Below are 8548 nucleotides of genomic sequence, written 5' to 3' on the forward strand. Positions count from 1 at the left end.
CCGCTCGGGCCCGCCCCTCTGGAGGTCCGCCCCCAGGCCTCGCGCGCGGCGTGTCTCTTTCCAAAGCCGGCGGCCCGCGGGACTTATTTGGCGGGGGCTCCGCTAGGCGGGTGTGTTGGACGAGATATTAGCACCCAGGAGTGTTTTCTTAAGTCCTCCCGGTGACTCTGAGGGTCTGGAAACGGCCTGGCCCCGGCTGGGCATATGAGGGCCCGGGGGAGAGCGGTGAGGCCATTTGCCTCGCCTCTCACAAAGAATAGACGAGATCGCGGCGCGGACCCTCGGGCGTCAGGAGGGCGGGGACGGCCAAGGTTTCCCAACCTGTCAGGGTGTCTCAGTACCACGGTCTCTCTGGATCCAGGCTCCGGAGCGGTGTGGCTTGCCAGTCCTGAGCAGGCGCCTCCGCGTCCATCCTTAACGTCCGTCTGTCCGTCTGGGCGGTTGTGCTGAGACGCCTGGTCCCCAGGCGGCCGCTGCCTCAGGGGCCCCCGCTAGGCAATACTTGGCGGCAGGTATGGCCGGGGCGAATCTAAGGTGAGCAGCGGGACTGATTTTGACGCCACGCAGCCCCAAGTCCCCAGTCACACGCACTTGACACTCTCTGCACGTAGTAGGTGTTCGACTCTGTGGAATGGATGGATCTTGAGATCTCACACAAATCCATTCATTATCCCCATCCACTCCAACACGGTTCTGTCTGTCCTACGGCACCAGCTTTCCATCTTCACTAGGAACCCGAGTCATCCGTGCCCCTTGGGCTCCCAACCGCCTGCCTGCGTTGACCCCCCAAGTCCTGCCTCTCTGACCTCCTCCCATCCACACCCCTCGTCCTTTCTCTGGACTGCAGCAACTGCCTTCTCACTTCTCAATGCCCTCCGAGTCCACAGTGCCCGAGTGCGCTTTCTAACATGCAGATCTGACTGGATCACCTTAGTGCTTTAAAACCTTCCATAGCTCCCTGTGCCCCTCAGAATAAAGTCCAGACGCCTCTGCCTGGCGTCCGGGGTAGAAAAAGAGAAAAGAAAAAGAAATGATTTGCACGGACTTTTTATCAGGAGCAACGGAAGCCCGGAGGCGGTAGAATGATACCTTCAAAGCACTGAAAGAAAATAACCGTCATCTTAGAAACTGAGTGAAATTTTATTTCAAGATTTATGTACCCAGTGAAAATGTCTTTCCAGAACAAGGGGAAATAATAACATTTACAAATACAAAAACTGACTTTGCCAGTAGCAGACCCTCCCTAAAGGAAATTCCAACGGAAGAACTTCAGGCTGGAGGAAGATGATCACAGACAGAGGTCTGATGCAACAGAGAATAAAGAACAATGAAGAACATTGATAATACAATAACAATGTCTTCTGGATAAAAATAGAATTAAAATACACAACAATGGCATAGAACTTGGGTGAATGGATTAAAGTGTTCTATCTTTCTATTCCTCAGAAGGAAAACGAAAATAGATAGCAATTTACTTAAACTCTGATGAGTTAAGACTGTAAGTTGTCATTAACAGGGTAAACAGAAAGAATGGAAATGCAGTATATAGTATTTAGCCAGATTATTAGAGGGGAAAAACAGAATGAGAAAATCAATCCAATCAATCCTAAAACAAGCAAGAATGGAGAGAAAAATACAAGATAGGTGGGACAAATAAGTTATAAATTCAAATGTACTATAAAACAATGCAAGTGGACTAAATGTTGTAGTTAAAATACGAAGATTACCAGGCAGGATAAAAATCCAACTACCTGTAATTTACAAGAGACATCCACAAGAAACATTTCCAAAACAAAGACACTGAAAGGGTGAAAGGAAACGCGTAGAAAAAAAAAAAAAATTCTTATAATACAAAGGCTAAGGAAAAGAAGACTGGTGCAGTTATTTTAGTATCAGAAAAAAATCACTAGAGATTAAAAGGTCACTGAAAATGGTCCAACTGACCAGAAAGAAAGAACAATTTCAAACTCATATGTAAAGACCATAGTCTTAAAATATAAAAAAAACCAAGAGAACTCTACAGAGAAATAGAAAAACCCACAATTATAATGGGAGATTTAAAAACACATCCCTCTGTAATCAACAGAACAAGCAGAAATACATTTAATGATAATATTAAGAAACTTGACTAGGGGACTTTTACAGAGCAGTGTAGCTACAAGTGCAGAATATTCTCCTTTCAAGACATAGGAGATATTCACAAAAGCAGCAAAGTTAAGGGCAGAAATTTATCAGCAAAAGCAAAAGTTATTTCTATGAAAACACTAGTTGTATTGAATTTTTCCATGGACAGAGGAGCCTGGTGGGCTACAGTCCATAGGGTCACAAAGAGTAGGACACAACTGAAACAGCAGGCAGGCATACCTCAATTTGAAAATCCTGGGGAAAATGCTACCATTCATTAGCAATAAACACTGCAAAGCAAAAGAAAAAAAAATCAGTTAACGTAATTCACCATTAGTTAAGGAAGCAAGACATATTGTTATTACAAAAGATATATGGAACGTTCAATATCTGTTTATGTTTTAAAACCTGTAGCAAATTAGGAATACAAGGGAATGACTTTATCCTGGTAAAAGTATCTACAAAACTCCTACAGCAAATATTCTAATTAATAGTGAAATGTTGAGATTAGTAAAAAGGCAAGGATGATTGCAACCCCCATTTACATTAAACATGGCACAGAATATATTCTAGACCTGTGTTATCCAATATGGTAGCCACTAGCCCCCTATCACTACTGAGATCTTGAAATGTGACTAGTTTGAATTGATGTGTAAGAGTAAAATTAAACATGTTGAATTTTAAATAGTACCAAAAAAAAATGCCATAAAATGGTCTCATTAATAATTGTATGTTGACTACATATTGAATATTTTAATACATTGGGTTACATGAACTATTTTACAAAAATTCATTTCACCTGCTTTTTAACATTTTTAGCATGGCTATTAATTTTAATTTTAAAATATACCTGCGGTCTGCATTTATGACTCACATTGGATTTCTCAACAGTGTTGACTAGACAGTAAGATAATAAATGAAACTAAGGGAAAAGGATTAGAAATAAAACTGTCACTATTTTCTGGTTTTGTGTAGAAAATCCAAAATTTCTTCAAAATATTATTAGAATTGAAAAGACATGTTAGCAAAATTGTTGGATTAAAAAAGTCAGTATACAAAAATCTGTTGTGTTTTGTATTCCCCTATGCAGCAGTAAATAATTAGAAAATATCACTTTTAGTATAATAAAAATATGTAAAGGACCTAGAAATAAATATACTGATTTATACATCTAGGTCCTTCTGGAATAAAATCATAAATTTTCATTGTGAGACATTAAAGACTATCTAAAAATGGAGAGTTAAACCATGCTCATGGATTGAAAGACCTAGTCCTGGAACCACGATGATTCTCCCCAAATCGGTCTAAGTCAAGAGTCAAGGCAAGCCTAATCAAACTCACTGGAGGAATTTTTGGGGAACTGGATAAACTGAATGTAAAATTTGTATGGAAGTGCAAAGGGCTAGGACAAGTCAAGGTGCCCTTGAAGGAGCTGAACAGAGAGAGGCTGGTGGTGATGAGATCACCCCTAGCAGATACCAAGACATTATAAAGCTAAAGCAAATAAGACAGTGAACTATTGACACGAGAACAGATAAATAGGACAGTGAAACCAAAATGAAAGCCCAGAGGACTATAACCACAGACAGATCAATCTATCTAGAGAGAAGGAGCAAGAGGCTGAAACTGCTGGTCAGTGGGTATGAACTTTTCAGTAAAGGGTAACTGGGATTATCAATTCTCCATATTGGGGTGGGGTGAAATTAGACCTCCTCCTTACCCCAAATTAACTCCAAGCCTCAAAGTGAAAGGCAAAACTCTGAAATTTTTAGAAAATAATATTTTAAAATATATTTATTAGCGTAAGGTAGAGGCTAATTTCTTACACGAGAAACAAGAGTGTAAGTCACATCGGAAACAGTTGATAACTGCAGTTACATTCAAATTATGAATGTTCTTTTTCAAAAGACTATGTAGAGAGTGAAAAGAGAAGTCAGTATTTAAAACACTGTAAATGGACAAAGGAGAATATGTAAGGAATTCCTGTGGACCTGTAGGAGGATAGACAACAAATTAGAACAGAAATACAGGAGTGGGGAAGGTGGGCAAAGGCTGGAACAGGCGCTTGTAAAGAGGAAACACAAGTGATCAGTCAAATGAAAAGGCATTCACCCTCACAAGTGATGCAAATACAAAGCCACAGTGAGATATAGCTTCACTCCGACTTGCTAAGCAAGGATTGTGAAGGCTGATAATGGCAAGTCCCGACAAGAACTCTCAGATACTTTCTGGTGAGATAAAAGTGGACTCAACCACTTTGGAAATCAGTTTAGTGCGACTGAGTAAATGGAAATTTGCATATCACCCGGGAGCCAGCAGTTTGTCTCCCAGGGACACATGTGAGGACGATTTTTGCACATGTGCAACAGAAAACTCATTTTAAAATGTTTGCAGGAAGGACATTTGCAACAACTTGAATCTGGAAACAGCCCCAACATCCACTAGGCTGGACAAGTCTGGAATATTCACACACTGGATTATTACCTAGCATTGAACTTGAGTAAACTACATACAGTGATACACATCAGGGTGAATGAGTCTTTCAAAATAATGTTAAACATAAGAAGTAAGAATATAAACCATACGGTGCCACTTACATAGAGTTCAAAACCAGGCAAAGCTAAACACTACTTTGTACAGGGATGCAGGTGTGGATGGTAAAAACTAATGAGGGAACAAGAAAACTATGATTGCAGAGAGTGGAATAGTGGTTTTCTTTGGGGGAGAGATATGAAAGTGGATGCAAGGGAACACACGGTCCTGGTGATGTCCCCTTTTCTGATTTGAAAGCTGTTTATGTGGACGTCAGCTTTACTATTATTCTTTGACTGTCCATAAGTTTTATACACTCTTGTAAGCGTGATGTGTCACAATCCAAAAATTAAATTTAAAAGAAATCTTTCTGAAACTATAGTTAGGGACCAGACTCTACAGGGCATTTTAGACTGTGTTAAGGATTTTTGTCTTTATCTTAAAAAGTACTAGATTGTTGAGGAAAAATTGCAGCTGAAAGAGCAATACAAAGAATAATAGAAAAACTGACTCAAAATAATTCAGGGTATAAGATAACTTTGGGATGAAACCTCTTCAGAGATATTTTAGGAGATCCCACATGTGAAAAGCAGAAACAAGCTGCTTTGAGAAGGTAGCAATCAGAAAATAAGAAAGCATTCTTGAACATAAAAAACTGCTGAAATTTAAAAAATGAACAGAGGAGTTAGCGGATTCTAGAATATAGAACAACAAAAAAAAAGGAGAATATGAAAGAAAAGACAAAAGCTAAAAGGAATCTATGGGGTCTGACATCTGTATCAGGAGTTCCAGAAAGAAAAGGCAGGGAAAGCAAAGGGGAGGAAATGACCAAATAGAAAAGAATTTCCCAGAAGTGAGTAGAGACACGGCCATCACGTTGAAAGGATTTATCAAGTGATGAGCAGGGTAGACACACACTAACAAATGTCTGAACATCAGGATAAAAAGAACATTAATTTAAAAGCTTTCTGTTTAAAAAAGGTTGCAAAGAAAAGAGTACGAATCAGTCTGGCATTACCAGTAACAGAGGCCAGAAGACAGCAGAGAAAGGTCTTTGAATTCTAAACAAAAATTACTTTGAATCTAAAAGTATATGCCTTCTGGGCCAGGTTAAAATGTTCTATTCAACGGAAATTATGACTTACAGTGCTGTAAACAAATAAGAGGCTACTCTTCTCATCTAACCAGATGAGGAAGCATTGCTTGCTTGTTCAGTAGATCAGAGACATCAGGGACAGCATCTCTGTGATTCCACAGGCTTTAGCTTATATTTGTTGCCATCTGGTGATAAGATGACAGCTTCAGCTCCAGACAACACACCCATGTTCCTTTCAAGAAGGAGGGTAGAGGGTGGTGCCATGTGCCTATGTTCCCTTTTATCCTGATTTTAGCAGGAAAACAAAGCTTACCCAGAGAAACTGCTTATGGTTCAGTTGCCAGAAATGTGTTTCAGAGCTTCTCCCAGTTGCCAGAGAGTCTGAGAAAATGGGTATTCAGCCAAATTACATTGCTGCCTCATACACAGAAAAAGGGCAAGAAATAAGTAAGGGAATGGATACCAGGTAGGGAACTAACAGGTTAGCCTCACTAGCCAAACTCAAATGTGATGGCTAAATAAGACAATTTTCAGACCTGCAAGAATTCTGAAAATTTAATTCCTGAGCATCCATCATTAGGAAATTATTTGAGCATCTACTTCATCAAGAATGGCAAGGTGTTATTCAGGGTAAGTAAGGCTAGCTATCAGACCAACACATATGCACATACACACACACAGTCCCAGTAGTTAAATACACCAAGGATTCATTTCTTGACCACCTTGGAGCCAGTGATGGTTACTGAGGCCAGGGAGGGGCTGGGGGAGTCTGCTCTACATATTCATTTATGACCCAGACTTCTCCCATCTGTGTTCTCCACAGGGACATCAAGCCAGATGACAAGGGAAGAGAGTAAATAAGAGACATTATCTTCACAGAAGTCTAATAAACCTCCCAAGCACATTCCATCGGCAAGAACTAACTATGCATGTGACCCAGTGCAGGTGGAAGGAAGTGGGTCATCACCAGGTGCCAAGGAAGCAGAGGAGCTGGTGGGCTTTGGTGAGTAGCTGCAGTCTCTGTACAGGGTGGATACTGAGAGGAAGCTGTAGGAGATGAAGCAAAGAGATTTGTCTAGGAGTCCAGTGGAAAGCTTCCTTGGACAGCAAAGAGATCCAACCAGTCAATCCTAAAGGAAATCAACCCTGAATATTCATTGGAAGGACTGGCGCTGAAGCTCCAATACTTTGGCCACCTGATGTGAAGAGCTAACTCTTTGGAAAATCCCCTGATGCTGGGAAAGGTTGAGAACAGGAGGAGAAGGGGGCGACAGAGGACGAGATGGCTGGATGGCATCACCGACTCCATGGACATGAGTTTGAGCGAGCTCCAGGAGATTGTGAAGGATAGGAAGCCTGGCATGCTGCAGTTCATAGAGTCGCAAAGAGTGGGACATGAGTGAGCAACTGAACAACAACCAGTGGAAAGAACTTTCAGGAAAATACCTGTTGCAGCAAGCCTAGAAAGCAATTTTCATGTCTCATGGGTAGAAACCTAGGAGTGGAATCATTGGAGTGTAAATGGCAACTTTCTAAGAACCTGTCAAACTGTTGTCTACGATGGCTGGACTATTTTACATTCCCTTCAACACCCAGAGGTCCATTGCTCCACATCCTTGCCAACACTTAATATCATCAATCTTTTCCATTTTAGCTATTTGTTGCAGGTATACTGATAGAATTTGCATTTCTCTAATGACGATATTGAGCATCTTTTCATATGTTGATTTGCATAGCTCAGTTGGTAAAGAATCTTCCTATAATGCAGGAGACTCTGGTTCGATTCCTGGGTTGGGAAGAACCTCTGGAGAAGGGAAAGGCTACCCATTCCAGTATTCTGACAGGGAGAATTTCATGGCCTGTATATAGTCCATGGGTTTGCAAAGAGTTGGACATGACTGAGTAACTTTCACTTTCACATCCTCTTTGGTAAAATGTGTCTTCAAACATTTTGCCCATTTTGCAAATCAGCTTCTTTGTCTTATTTTCCGTTTATAAGAATTATTTTAATATCCCAAGTCCTTCATGAGATATATGTTTTGCAAATATTTCCTCCCAGAAAGCTTGTCTTTTCATTTCCTTAGTGGTGTCTTTCAAAGAACAAAACCTTTTACCTTTAGATATGTGATTCATTATGAGTTACTTTTTGTATGTGATATGACGCGAGGATCAGGCTCATTTTTTTCCACATGGTTATCCATCTTGTCAATTTCTACCAAAAAAGACTGATAGAATTTTTATGAAGATTATTTTGAACCTGCAGTTTGATTTGGAAATGACCGACATTTCTATATATGTAGTTTTATTTATTTATTTTTGGCTGTCCTTGGTCTTCGTAGCTGCGCGGGCCTTTCTCTTGTTGCAATGAGTGGGGGCTACACCTGCTTATGGCTGGGGGGCCTCTCCTTGAGGTAGCTTCTCTCCTTGCAGAGCTCAGGCTTTAGGGCGAGTGGGCTTCGGCAGCTGCGGCACCTGGGCTCGAGAGCACAGGCTCAGTAGTTACGGTGCACAAGCTTGCTTGCTCCATGGCATGTGGAATCTTCCTGGATCGGGGATTGAGCCCGTGTCCCCTGCATTGGCAGGCAGATTCCTTACCACTGAGCCACCAGGAAAGCCCCTGACTGACATCTTATTATTGAATTTTCCAATCCATGAAAATGTTATGACTGTCCATTCAATAGCATTGAACGTTTAGTTTTCATTTGATTTTTTTCAAAAATGTCAAAATGGTCAGCAATGTTCTGTAGCTTCAAGGGTGCAGTTGCTACACAGCTTGTCAGAGCTATCCTTAAGTGT

This window comes from Budorcas taxicolor, chromosome 5 (assembly GCF_023091745.1).
Source record: "Budorcas taxicolor isolate Tak-1 chromosome 5, Takin1.1, whole genome shotgun sequence".
Lineage (NCBI taxonomy): Eukaryota > Metazoa > Chordata > Mammalia > Artiodactyla > Bovidae > Budorcas > Budorcas taxicolor.